This window comes from Zingiber officinale, chromosome 8B, assembly GCF_018446385.1.
Source record: "Zingiber officinale cultivar Zhangliang chromosome 8B, Zo_v1.1, whole genome shotgun sequence".
NCBI lineage: Eukaryota > Viridiplantae > Streptophyta > Magnoliopsida > Zingiberales > Zingiberaceae > Zingiber > Zingiber officinale.
This window is the reverse complement of record NC_056001.1, coordinates 80,882,256-80,896,534: the sequence shown is the minus strand read 5'-3', so window position 1 is coordinate 80,896,534 and position 14,279 is coordinate 80,882,256. Positions and strand designations below refer to the sequence as shown.

At 35.8% G+C, this 14,279-nt stretch overlaps 1 long non-coding RNA gene across 2 annotated transcripts; it reads left to right on the top strand.

The window, feature by feature from the left end:
- Positions 1 to 6,648: 6,648 nt before the first annotated feature.
- LOC122017747 lies at positions 6,649 to 9,636 on the top strand. Of its 2 annotated transcripts, XR_006121442.1 has the most exons (6): positions 6,649 to 7,102; positions 7,204 to 7,385; positions 7,522 to 7,623; positions 8,637 to 9,250; positions 9,370 to 9,401; positions 9,577 to 9,636. It is a non-coding gene; the product is annotated as an uncharacterized LOC122017747 (long non-coding RNA). The 2 variants fall into 2 exon arrangements; XR_006121443.1 differs by lacking the exon at positions 9,370 to 9,401 and having other exon boundaries at positions 9,577 to 9,610.
- Positions 9,637 to 14,279: the final 4,643 nt, after the last annotated feature.

Below are 14,279 nucleotides of genomic sequence, written 5' to 3'. Positions count from 1 at the left end.
GTTTCAAGAAATACCTCCATTCGCTTTTTCCAGCTAGCGAAGTCCCCTTCGAATTTTGGTGCGTGGATGTTGGATCCGGCCATCTTGTTGCTTCGTTCGGCGGTTAGTCCTCCTGAAGCGCCTCGGCTCTGATACCACTTGTAAGACCGATGCGGCCGGCTAGAAGGGGGGGTTGAATAGCCCTGAAAAATCAAACACAACCCTTTCTCGTACGATTAAACTAACACATAAAAAATAGATTAAACAGAAAATAAAGCATAAAAACGAGGCACCGAATTTGACTTGGTTACAACCGGGGAGGTTGTTAATCCAAGGATGAAGATCGCACTAAGAGCTCCTTCAGGCGGAGAAGCCTCGTTTACAGCAGTGTAAGCACAGAAAGACAGAAGCTAATCTAAACAGTGGAAGCACACAAGTGTTGTTTACAATTTCTGAACTGATGAAGAGCTTCTGGACCAAGGCTATATTTATAGCCTTGGTCGGGGCGCCTGGAAGGGTTCCGGGCGCCCTGGGGGGGATAAATTTTATCCCCCAACGTTCAGATCGAGATAATTCTCGATCTGGTCAAAATTACTGTTCCGGGCGCCCGGAAGGGTTCCGGGCGCCCCGGTCAGTTCCGGGCGCCCCGGACCCCGAAAGTCAACACAGTTGACTTTTTCATCCGGGACCGCTTCTCTGGTTCAGTCCCGCTTCGGTCCGGTTCTTCCGCTCCGGATCCGCTCGTTTGGGTGATCTCTGCCTTCCGGAAAAGGGCTCACCCGAACCCAACTTCCGATCTTCTCGAGCGTGCTTCCCTCCGGCTTCTCGTCCCTCGGAATTGCCGCGTGTTTCCTTCTCGTCCGCCAGCGTACTCATCCGCAGTCTTCGTCCCTCGGTCGTCGACCTTCTCGCTAGCTGCGTCTCTTGCTCCCCGAGCAATCTTCCGCTCCGGCTTTCGTCCCTCGGAACCACCGCGCGCTTCCTTCTCGTCCGCCGGTGTACTCTTCCGCAGCGCCTCGTCCCTCGGACGCACAATGTGCCGTCCTTCTCTCTAGCTGCGTCTTCCACTCGAGTACCTGTGTTCCTAAGCTCCTGCACACTTAGACACAAAGTTAAATACACAGGACCTAACTTAACTTGTTGATCACACCAAAACAACCTTGGGGTTCCAACAGAGAGTACCTCTTAGGAGAGTTTAGGAATTACTTATCAGAGGTCGGAATTCAATTCCAATTATCTTCACCTGGTACACCCCAACAGAATAGTGTGGTAGAATGAAGGAATATGACTTATGGAAATGGTTAGATCAATGATGAGTTATTCAGAATTACCAAATTCATTTTGGGGATATGCTTTGGAAACGGAGGCGTATATTCTGAACTTGGTACCTTCTAAGTCAATACCCTCTACTCCCACAGAATTGTGGAATGGGCGTAAGCCTAGTCTAAGACACATTCGGATTTGGGGTAGTCCAGCACATGTGCAGAAGGGAGATGCTGATATGTTGGAATCACATACAGAAGTTCGCTTGTTTGTGGGTTATCCTAAAGGAACGAAAGGTAGTTTGTTTTATAGTCCCAAAGATCAGAAAGTCATTGTTAGCACTAATGCCCGATTTTTAGAAGAGGATTATGTAATGAACCACAAGCCCATGAGTAAAATTATTCTTGAGGAAATAAGAGAGGGCACGTCTAATTTAGTACCAACGGTACAAGATGAGATACCACAAGAAACTGCAACACGTGTCACAAATGATGCACAATTACAAGTAGTGCCTCGTCGTAGTGGGCTTGGGATAATGTGAAGGGAAAAGATCATCTTGTATGCATGCTCAATCGGTCCATTTATGGGCTGAAGCAAGCTTCAAGATCTTGGAACATCCGGTATGATGAAGTGATCTAGTCTTATGGATTCATTTAGTGTCCGGATGAGTCTTGTCCATACAAGAAAAGTGACAGAAATATGGTGATATTTCTTGTACAATACGTAGATGACATTTTGCTTATTGGCAACAATGTCAAAGTGTTGTCAGATGTAAGGATGTGGTTGTCCAAGCAGTTTGATATGAAGGACTTGGGAGAATGTGGCCATATTCTTGGGATCAAAGTAATAAGGGATCGCAAGAAAAGGATGTTGTGGTTATCCCAAGCTTTATACATCGATACTATCCTAGCTTGTTTTAGCATGCAAAACTCCAAGAAAGGTTTTCTACCTTTTCGGCATGGAGTACCTTTATCTAAAAAGATGTGTCCTAAAACATCAAAGGAGATAGAGGAGATGAAGGCAGTTCCTTATGCTCCGGCTGTAGGAAGCCTAATCTATGCGATGCTATATACGAGACCGGATATCTGTTTTACCGTGGGCATGGTTAGCAGATATCAAAGTAACCCAGGGCAGAGACATTGGACTGTCATAAAGCATATATTAAAGTACCTGAAAAGGACTAAAAATTATATGCTAGTTTACCAGGCAGATGATTTGCTCCTTGTGGGTTACACGGATTCTGACTTCCAATCAGATAGGGACAATAGTAAGTCAACCTAAGGGTATGTGTTTACTTTGGGAGGTGGAGCCATAACATGGAGGAGTGTTAAGCAGAAATGCGTTTTAGACTCCACCAAGGAAGCTGAGTATGTGACAGCATCTGGGGCAGCCAAAGAAGCTGTATGACTCAGAAACTTCTTGATGGACTTAGATGTGATTCTTGGTTTGCCCAAAATTATCATAATTTATTGTGATAATAGTGGTGCAGTAGCAAACTCAAAGGAAGCACGAGCCCATAAGGCAAGTAAACACATTGAGTGCAAGTACCACCTGATATGAGACATCATAAAGCGAGGAGAAGTTGTTGTCGCCAAGATTGCATCAGCATATAACCTAGCAGATCCTTTCACTAAGGCCTTTCCCGTGAGTGCTTTGATGGGCATGTTGAGGGGATGGGAATCAAATGTATGTCAACATATATGGCAGCATAGTCTTTTAGTAGAAGTGGGAGATTGTTGGCATGTATACTATAAGCCTAGCTTTGGTATAAATATATGTTTTTGAGATATTTTGAAATGAGAATCACTTTGGTCAAATATTTATATTTTATATTTATATATATGTCGATGCAGTTGCTTATTTAATTTATATTGTAGATAACATTGTGTGTGGTGCCACACAGAAGATCATGTTATCGGTTCCTTATAAATTATAAATAGTAGCTCACAACCAAGATGGATAGGGACAAACCATTGGAACGGTTGTAGTATAATTTGGTAGTAGTTTATCTTGACTATATAATTACACTAGTACACTATGTGTGTATTGAGGAGGACCATTTGAGGTTGTTCAATTTATACTGACTATATAAAAGAATAGAACCTCTATTATTATGGATGTGCGTATAATAACAAACGCATATACTTAGTATTTATTTCTTTAACTTATCAATGGGTGAGATTTATTCATTAAATCAATAGGCCCGATAAGTTGGGAGATAGTACCATTTATATAGTGTGTTGTTGATTATAAAGGGAAACTGCGTCCTATTTATTTAGGTTTATGATGTCCCCTTGAGGAGCTCATAAGGATTATCATGTAAAGTCTGCAGGTGGACTTAGTCCGACATGATAATAAAGTTGAGTGGTACTACTCTTGGAGTCAGATGTTAATTAAATGAGTTGTCAGTAACTTATTTAATTAACGAACATACGATATCTTAAATACAGGGAGATTAACGCACTCATGACAAGTAGGAGCCCATATTGTAATATGGGATTGGTGTGGTAGTTCAATAATAACCCTTTAGTGGTATGGGTTATTATTGATGAACTTGAGTTGAGTGTTCAGGTCGAACACAAGAAGCTCAAGTCCATCAGGAGGCCAAAACCAATTCCTCCTCTTGGTCCCTGTTGTAGCCTTTATATATATAAAGTCTCACATCCACCCAAGCCCTGCTTCTTACCCAAGCAAGGGGCCGACCAAGCCTTGCTTGTTGCCCAAGCATAGGGTCGGTCAAGCCTTGCTTGGTGCCCAAGATAAGGGTTGGCCAAGCCTTGCTTGGTGCCCAAGAAAGGGGTCGGCCACAATAGGAATAAAAGGGAGATTTTATTTAAAACAGAATTTTGTTAAAATTTTTCCTTTTATAGCTGTTACAATGGTTTAAAAGAGAGATTTTAATTTTGTTAAAATCTTTCCCTTTTTGTAACCATCCACAATAGGAATAAAAAGGAAATTTTATTTAAAACAAAATTTTGTTAAAATCTTTCCCTTTTAGGCCGCCAACAAAGATTATAAAAGATGAAAGGGTGGTGCCCAAAAACTAACCTAAGAATCCTCTTCTATTCTCTTGTGGTCAATGTCCCTCGTCTCTTATTTTCCCCTTGCTTCTTTCCCTAGGGCCAACGGCATCTTTCCCTTCCTCTTCATTAGGGCTAGCACCCCTTTGGAGAAGAGTTTACTTTGTGGCCGGTTGCTTCGAGGAGAAGAAGAAGAGAAGGAGGCATCCTATTCTAGCATCTCTTGGTGGCCGAAAGATTGGAAACAGGAAGGAGTCGGGTGGTTTTGTCTTGGTAGATCGTTGCCCACACGACGTCCAAGAGGAGGAGAGGAATATAGCAGAAGATCAAGAGGTCTTAGCATACGAGGAAAGGTACAAACAATTCTTATTCCGCAGTGCAATTAGTTTATTTTTTTTGTATGGATCCTGAACACCAACACAAGAGGCCAACGATCTTGTGCTTCGATCAAGGTGCACTTTGATCAATCAAGAACTTGCTTGATTGATCAAACACATGTTTGATCGAGCGTGTGAGTTTCTAGGAAAGTTTCTGTGCTCATACAAATTTTTGTACAAAGGATTTACATAGAACGGAACTCCCAGCGCCCTCCAACAATGGATATGTGAGTACATATTCTATTTTTATTAAACATTTAGTTTATTCAATTAAACAATCATTTGCTGACTATTATTGATGTATGAAGGAGCTTAAGAATTTTTAATTCAAATAAGATTGGGAAATGAAAAAAAAACAAGCTATATGGGAAATAGTAAAGCATTTCTACTTGTGATTACTTCACAAATATTTAAATGTGTATATATTAATCATTGACAATTTATTTTTAACATAGGGTCCTCGCCAAACAAATGAAAAATAATGTGATTTTTTTGTGATGAGATTTATGAGAGATATTATTGAAGAAAATTTTAACAATGAGAAGGATTCCCTATTATCAATAGTAATTTTTGACATAGTCTCAATTTTCTCATATGATTGTGTGTTTATAATTTTCCAAAGTCATATTAATATTTTTTTGCTAATATATTCTATGTGTTTGTTTATAATTCATGAAAATAGACTACTCTATTGCAGAAAATGATAAAGTGCATTCTGAGTGGTAGAATGCATCCAAGATTATATTTATGAATAGGTATGCGAAGTAATACAAGATGAATAAAAATAGTGATCCTTTGTTGTATGCTTGAGTTTGGTCATAGCTTGCTTAATATTTGCAGCTTAGTTGTCTTCTTTGTTCTCTGCATTGCATGGTTATGATGGTGGCAAAGTAGCTAACATACTTTAAGATTTTGGTATTTGATTTTTAAATCCATTAACAACTATTATAGGTCTTGACAATGCTTCCATTCTCAAATAATTAGAAAGAAATTTTTGAAACATGAGTTCTTTTTATCTTGACTTGAAGAAGAATATAGGAAATGTTCTTATACAAATGATAATAAATGAGAATGGGTTTTGTTCTTATACAAATGATTATAGGTTTGCTGGAATAGTATATATTTCTGAAATGGTCTTGTCACTTGGAACAGTGGTTTATTGAATTGAGTGGAAATTGCCTCTTTCCTCTTGGTTTCTTGAAATGGTTTTATCAGCTTTCTCTAACATTATGTTATCATTAAGTCAACAAATGAACCATGCATATTTTCTATTCTGGTATGAGATTCAATGAGTGTAATTCACCAAACATTTCATAACATGTGTAAGTGTCAAACATTTAGAACACGTACATAGCCTAACTCTCTGTCAATCTAGATGAATGGAATTCAGTTGCTTGTTGTTTTCTACTAACTTCATGCTCCAAATTTTATTATTCTACATCATATACTTCCCTCCAAAATGTTCCTTTAATATGCCGCCTAACTTTCTCTTCGAGTTGCCTAAAGTAGCAAAACCAATTCATTCCTATTTATCAACCTTCTTATGTTCTTTCTTCAAATACTAAGATGCCACTACAAGAAAAATGTCATTCAACAACATTCAAACGACAACGGTTTTATACCAAACCGTTGTCTTTTTGCCTTTTAACAACGGTTTTAACAAAAATCGTTGTCTTTTAGCAATTTTTTTGGCCTACGACAACGGTTTTTAAAAACCGTTGTCTATTTATGTTTTTTTAAGACTACGACAACGGTTTTTAAATGCTACAACAACAGTTTTTAAAAACTGTTGTCTATGTGCGCTTTTTTTTGGGATTACGACAACAATTTTTAAAAGCCGTTCTCGATTAAGTGACGTTGAATACTGGTGTTTTTTTTCCTTCGCCGTTTTTTCCCCTTCGCCAATTTTTGCCCCGCTTTTTTTCTTTCCCTCTCCCCGAAAGTTTTTTGCCGCCGCATTCCACCCTTTTATCTTCTCAATCCGTCCCTCTTTTCTCTTTTCTCACAATCTCTCGCTCACCGGAGCCGCGCAGGAGCAGCAGCAGTCCACGAGTCCATTAAGGACGCCCTCACCGGCAAGACCTCCGACATGAAATCCACTAACAGTAAGTGTCCTCTACTTCTTCCTTCTGCATCTTCTCGTCAAAAACCCTAGATGCTCCACTGCCTTCCATCCTAGACGGGCCTCAGGTTCGCTTCTTCCACTTCGCTCACCTCTGCTACTTCTCCTCCTCCTTATCAAGCCTCCGCTTGTTTTCTCTTCGAGATCCTCGCCTCCTCCACCCCTTCCTCCATCGAGCCTCTGCTTATTTTCTCATCACCCTCCTCCCTCTCCCTCCTCCACTCCTTGTCAATCTTGCATCCACCGCTCGCAGTTACAAATCTGTGGTTGTTCAACCCCTGCTGGCCATGCCCACCACAAGTGCCCTGGGGACCGACCCTTTGGAGTTTCGGTTCAACAAGGTGATTTTCTCACTGTGATTTAACCCTGGGCTAGTTTCTTTCGTGTGCTTTCTTGTCTTTATTTATTTTTAGTTGAGGTTCTTAAAGATTGTGTGGCTCAGGTAATTGAGTCGCTCGTGGATCGAATTGATCTATCGGAAGAAGAGGCGGAAGTGTGCCTCAAGCTTCTACTCAATGAAGCCAACGAGGCTTTAATTAGCGCCTTCTCCAAGAGAGGAAATGTGGACAATAGTGTTAAATGCAATTGCGCAGATCTTTTTCAGAGACTGTTTAGGCAAGACCTGTTAGTTGCAAGTCTCTTTCGCAATTTCTTACTTGCTGAGTGAATTATGAGAGCTGCTAACTGCTCTCCTGTTTCATATCCATTGTTTACTTGATACTCTTCACTAATATTTTTTTACTTTTTTTTTTTAAATTAGCCAAGCCCATTCTTTACCAAGCAACTGACAGCTTTTGAGGTGTGGCTAGCCCATGGCTCTGAACACAAGAAACCACCAGAACAGCTACCAATAGTTCTTCAGGTAGGCACTTAAGACAGTGGTAAATTTCCAACTCCTTAATTTTATGCCTTTTATGTTTAAGTATAGTATTTTCTTAAGTATTATTGATTTTCCTAATTTAGGGAATTGTTCCTTAGTGAAGTAGACCGTCAAATATAGTAATAATTGGCTACATCCATGGTGTCTTCACACTTGGACCATCTTCATAGAATTGATATTCTACACAACCACTAATGCATATTTGGACAAGGTCATCTACCAACCATTCCTCTTGCTGAAGGATTGTGATCTTGTTATGATGTGCATTGGACTCTGATACTTAGACTCTTTAGTCTTTATCTACCCAATTCATACTTATGTCTTTGATCCCAACACTTCGAGTGGAATTTCAAAGATCTCTATTGATCATGTGTAAAAACAATTGGAAACATTTATGTCACACTTGGATACACATCTGTGTCATATAAGTTTGAGGAAGATGCATGCCGAATCATGGAGTTGGCACTGAATCGCTTCTATGCTAGTTTGGCATTGTGCCAGATTGTTAATTCTAGTTGTGTTGTTCTCTAGTGATCGAGAGGGGGATTATGGGGTGGAAGATGAAGTGGAAGGATACAGATAAGAGGAGGAGAATGACCTACATGGTACCATGTTTTTTGTTTGTTTGAGAAGATTACTCATTGGCCCTTGTCCACATGAGCTTAGTAGCTCATGCATAGGACCCTTCTTGTTGGGATAGCCATTGACAAATGCCATGTGACATGATTTTGGTTGTGTTGATGCTCTTTGCTAGCATTCCCTTATTTTGTCAGTGTTAGGTACACACATAACCATTCATCTCTGCTCCATACTGATTGAAAAGTATACTCCTACATACTTTACCTGATGTAATTACAACCATCCTCCATGCTAATCTACTTTTGTCCTTTATCTTTTGCTAGACTGCTGACCCTGATCTAGGTGTTCCTTTATCTTTTTGCTAGCTTCTAGAGAATGACTAATTTATTGTTTACTTTTTTTTTTAATGATATCAGTCTTGTCAGGTAGATATGGTGAAAGATGGTGGTCACACATATTTTATCAAGTTTCATGATAGCATGGATGCCTATGCTGAGCAGCGAGCAATGGCTGCTTTTGTCTTGGCAGTTGTAGTGGATGGACATCGGCGGGGACAAGAAGCATGTATTCAAGCAAATTTGTTAAATGTATGCCTGAAGCATTTACAAATTTCTAATCCAAGTGATGGGCAAACTGAACCTTTACTTCTCCATGGCTTTGTTTATGTCTGGGAAAGCTCTGGGAAGATTTTCTAGAAGTACAAATCATAGGTTCTCTTGCAGATGGAGTAGCAACTATTTTACCTTAATTGTTGGAACCATAGCCTGAGGTAGAATTTATACATCTTTGTAGTCTATGTTTTACTAGGAAAATTCTTGTAGTTCAACATCTGTTTGGCAGGTTAGAGCTTCTGCTATTTTTGCTTTAGGGATTCTTATTGATGTTGCATCTATCACATTTGATAATGGACATAGAGTTGATGAGGACTTTGAGGATAATGAAAAGTTAAAGTCTGAGTTGAATATCATTAAAAATCTTCTACAACTTGCTGTGGATGGAAGTCCTTTGGTGAGGACTGAGGTTGCTGTAGGTATGTGCAACTATTAAAGCTTTACTTATATGTTGTTTTCTTATTGGATTCTCAAGTTTATGCTCTTAATTTGATTTCACAACTAAGGTGTTATTAACTAAGACTCAATTGTTTCACAGCTCTTGCTCGCTTTACAGGCTAACACACTCAGGTATGAAACAAATGAAGACATGTCTATAGCACAGGCTATTAAGCTAGTCATGGAGAGGCATTCAATATGATGCATTATTAATGAATTAAGTCTACTTTATGAGATTTCAGATTTTTTTATTATTCATAGGCATTTAGTTTAGATCAAGTGACATTTCTTTATCTTCTTCTTACAGGTGGAGTTTGAAGGATTAGGAAAATTAAGAAGCAAGGATGAAGAAGATGAAGGATTAGGAGAATTAAGAAGCAAGGATGAAGAAGATGAAGACATTTAGTTTATCTTCTTTCTTTATCTACTTGGTCCACTTCGATCCAAGTACGATGCAAACATGGCAAGGATGAAGAAGATGAAGGATTAGGAGAATTAAGAAGCAGTGTTTTGTTACTCTTCTAGTGTTGTACATGGTAAAAGTAGTTCAAATGATCCAACTCTTCAAAACTGGATATCAAGATTAGGATGTTGTGTTACTCTTCTAGGATTAGGATGTTGTGTTGTTCTACCTTTGTTTTAATAGTGTCGTTGTCATTTTGTTGGATGGTTTTGAAATTTCTTCGGAATGTTGTAAATATTATTTTTGAATGTTAGAAAATTATATGTTAAATTTTATTTACAAATTTAGTATTTTGAATGATTTATAATACTAGAAAATTGTATAATAAATTTTAATATATTTTTTTTATTTTTTATCAAAAAAAAGACAACGGTTTTTCACTGTTGTCGTAAATAGTTTAAAACTGTTGTTGAAGACCCTGTTATTAAAGGTAGACGCTCAAAGACAACGGTGAAAAACTGTTGTCTTTGAAGGAAAAGACAACAGTTTTTCACCGTTGTAAAAACTATTGTCTTTGTCTTCAAAGACAACAGTTAAAAAATGTTGTCTTTGAGTACCCCCTTTAACAACACAGCCTTTAACAACAGTCCGAAAGGGGCTACGACAACGGTGAAAAACTGTTGTTGTAAGGCTTTTTTCTTGTAGTGTGCATTAAATATTCTTTTGATTAATAGTGTTCATTCTCTCTCTTTAAAAACAATATAACCCATTGAATTGGCAGATGTTTGACAATGATTGGTCTCTAAGAGCAATATCTCTTTGGATCTTAGTTTTTAAAAAAAGAAACTATTTTTGTTTAAAAAAAAGGTAGAACCTTGAATTAAGGAGTGAGAGAGGATTGTATCGTAAAGATATATGCTCAAAATAGATGCACTCATGATAGTTCTCTCTCAGTATAGGCGAATGAAATGTGAATTTACATCATTACTTTTTGCAAGTCATAAAAAATGGTAATGCTATAACCATGTGTAAAGTAGTTAAAATCTCTCTTGGTTAAAATGATAGTCCTTGGATATGGTCCCCTAGACATGTATTAACTTAGTAACTTTTTTGCTATACATCAACAATTTCAATGCTAATGCCATGTGTACTGCCCTAAAGCTCCACTTGAATTGGATGATAGTGAAGGATCGTAAGAATGTGATAGAGGGGGGAGGGGTGAATATCGCTCATAAATAAAAACTCTTTCTTTTTGTATCATAAAACAAATCAAAATAAGCAACAGAAAATAGTATAATAAAACAAACAACTCAGGTGTTACTTGATTCAGAGCCTACGTCGACTCTTACTCCAAGACCCATGATCCTTGACCACATTGTTGGCAATCCACTATGATTATTCTTTTCGAGATCTTCAAAAAGAAGCAATGCATACAAATATAAGTAGAAGATAGTAACAAACTACTATCTTCTTTCAAGTTAAGTACAATGCAAGCTTAAATAAATATACCGACAGAAATAGAAGATGAAGCTCAGTCAACACTTGAACGAAGCAGCAGCTTTCTTGAAGATGAAGTGCAGAGTAGTAGCACGAGTAGCTTTGCACAGAGATGAACTAAAGAATTGATTGCCTGCCTCGAATCTCAAGCTCCTTTTTATAAGAATCACATCGTTCGGTCAACCAATCCTCGAGTTCGGTCGATTGAACCTGCTCCCTTCCTTCTTTGCTTAGATCCGATCTTCGAGCATTAATAATATTTAATGATTTGATCGACCGATCACCATGTTTGGTTGACCGAACATTAAACCTTCCCTATTCGCTGAGATTCGCACTTAATGCCATAAATGAGAGATCTTTCGATTGACCGATCCTCTAGTTTGGTCGACCAATCAGCCAGGTTGCCTTCTCTACTTTAGCTTGGTCTGATCTGTGCCACATCATGAAGGTTCGGTCGACCGATCCTCTGGTTTGGTCGACCCATCCTCTGGTTTGGTCGATCGATCAAGTTTTGATGGGGCTATGCTCTGCTTTGGTCTGAACTAGTCTCTGGTCTGAGTTAGCCTTGTTCGGTCAACAAATCCTCTAGTTCGATCGACTGATCAGGTCATTCTCTATAAAATAGAGTTAGACAATTCCCTGAAAAACAAAGATTAGAACAATAATATAGTGAGATGCATGAGTAGTAAAATATAGTGACACTATTTTGATCTCAACTTGGAAACCTTCCTAGTTTCTTCAGTTGGATCAGTGACCTAGGATTTGTTCCTTCTCGAAACACGACATCACTGTCACTCATCCAGTTTCTTACCTTAACCTACCTACCAAACATTGGTTCTCCAGACCTTTTTGGACTTTGTTGCTTACCATTGAATCTGCCTACTAGGACTTTTCCTCGATCTTCGGTCCTCCAAACCTATCGAGCTTCCCTACCAAGTATCAGGTCCTCTCGATTGACTTGATCTTCCTGCCTAGCTTCCACGATCTGCTAAGTCTTTCTTGCCTAGTTACGACTAGGGACTTAACTTGAACCTTTGACAACATCAAAACTCAAGTTCGATTTTGGTGTACCTTACACCAACAATCTCTCCCTTTTTGATGTTTGACAATCAAGGTTCACAGTTAAATTTTTCACTTTACTCCCCCTAAGTTTAACAACGCCTCCTGAATTCACTATCTCTCTCCCTTTGACACACATCAAAAATAGGGGAAACACAACTTAAGAGTTTTGAAATATGATTTTAAAAATAGGGTTTTTATAAAAAAAAATCTAAGCCAACATCTAAGAAAAGTAGACCTTTGAAAACTTATAAAGATACATTTTGAAAGTATTTTGAAGAAAATGTTTTTTAAAGAGAATGCTTGAACTCAAAAATTTTCAAAACCTTTTTGAAGATATGAATTTTCAAAAATATTTCATTTTGAAACCTTTTTTTCAAATATGTATTTAAATATAGTCTCTCCCCCTTAACTAGACACTCTTTTGATATCCTTGTTACCCACAAAGAAGACATTCCTATGCGTGTCTAAGGGTCATGGTTGACTTAAAAATCTAAAGACTGAGGTGGTGATCAATAATAATTTATATATAAAATACGGCAAATCAATCATCAACCAAAATTTTGAAAATAGATTTATATGTTTCAAAAGCCTTTTCAAATATATTTTTAATTTACTTTAGCATCTCACCCATTCTAAATTTTCAAATATGGTAATCCTATAGTTGTGTGAGATGACTTTATTGATTTTGAGTTTGTTATGGAATTGAGTTAAAATTGAGTTTGAATTTTAGTTAAACTTAAATTGTTTTTAAATTAATTAAGGTAAGATTAATGGTAACAATATTATTTTATGTTTAGTTGAGAAATTTTAAGGTTAATTGTAAAAGATAATTAACTAATTAATAAAGGATTAATTTAAGATTAAGTTGATTTTACAAATTAATGATTATTAATTGAGTTATTATAAATTAACTTTAATTGTTATGGTAAATTTATATAGAATGTTTTTTTGAGTTAATTAAAGATATTTTCAATAGATTAAATTTATTATTATTTTATATATTTTAATTTATTTTTAATTAATTAAGGATTAAAAGGTTACTTTCAGATTAATTTATGTAATTGTTAGATTAATTATTATTTATTTCAATTAAGGTTGATTATTATATTAATTGTTGATTGAACTTTCATAATTAATCTGTTATTGATTATTATTAATTAGAAATTGATTAAATTAGTTTCTTATGAATTAATTAGGTAATGATTTAATTTAATTTTGTTTAGGGTTAAAGTATTTTATTTGTTGATTAAAGTTGAAATTTATTAAAGATTAATCATGTGTAATAAGTTGAATTAGCTAGGGCTAATTAATCAATAATTAATTTAATTTTAATTAAATTTTAATTAATTTTTATTTAAGTTTTAATTAATTCTTATTTTAATTTGGGTTTAATTAAGTTTGAATTAAATTTTAAATTAAGTTTTAAATAAATTTTGAATTGAGTTTTAAATTAATTTTGTATTAAATTTTAATTTTGATTTGAGGTTGTAATTTTTTTTAATTAATTTTAATTTTAATTAAGTTTGAATTAAATTTTAATTAATTTTTATTTAAATTTGTAATTATTTTTTGTTTTAATTAATTTAAGTTTGAATTAATTTTTATTTAAAGTTTTAATTGTTTTTTTAATTAATTTTAGATTTTAAGTTAAGTTTTAATTAATTTTTATTTTAAGTTAAGGATAATTAATTTTAGATTTTAAGTTAAAGATAATTTGAGTTTTAATAATTTGAATTTAAGTTTAATTTTAATTTAAGTTTTAATTGAAGTTTTAATTATGTAAAAATTAATATTGATTAAATTTAGATAAGCTAAAGTTAAAATGTTAATTAATTTTTTATTTAACTTAGAATTAATGTTTTAATTTGGTTTAGTTAAAATTGATTCAATTAAGTTTAATTAGATTAATTGATTAATTAATAGTTAATAATTAATTTAGTTTGAATTTAAAGTTGATTTAGCTTGTCTTTATTTAATTTTTAATTAAGTTAATGTTTATTTAATTTAATTTTTAAGTGATTTTAATTTTGAATTACATTTTATGTTTT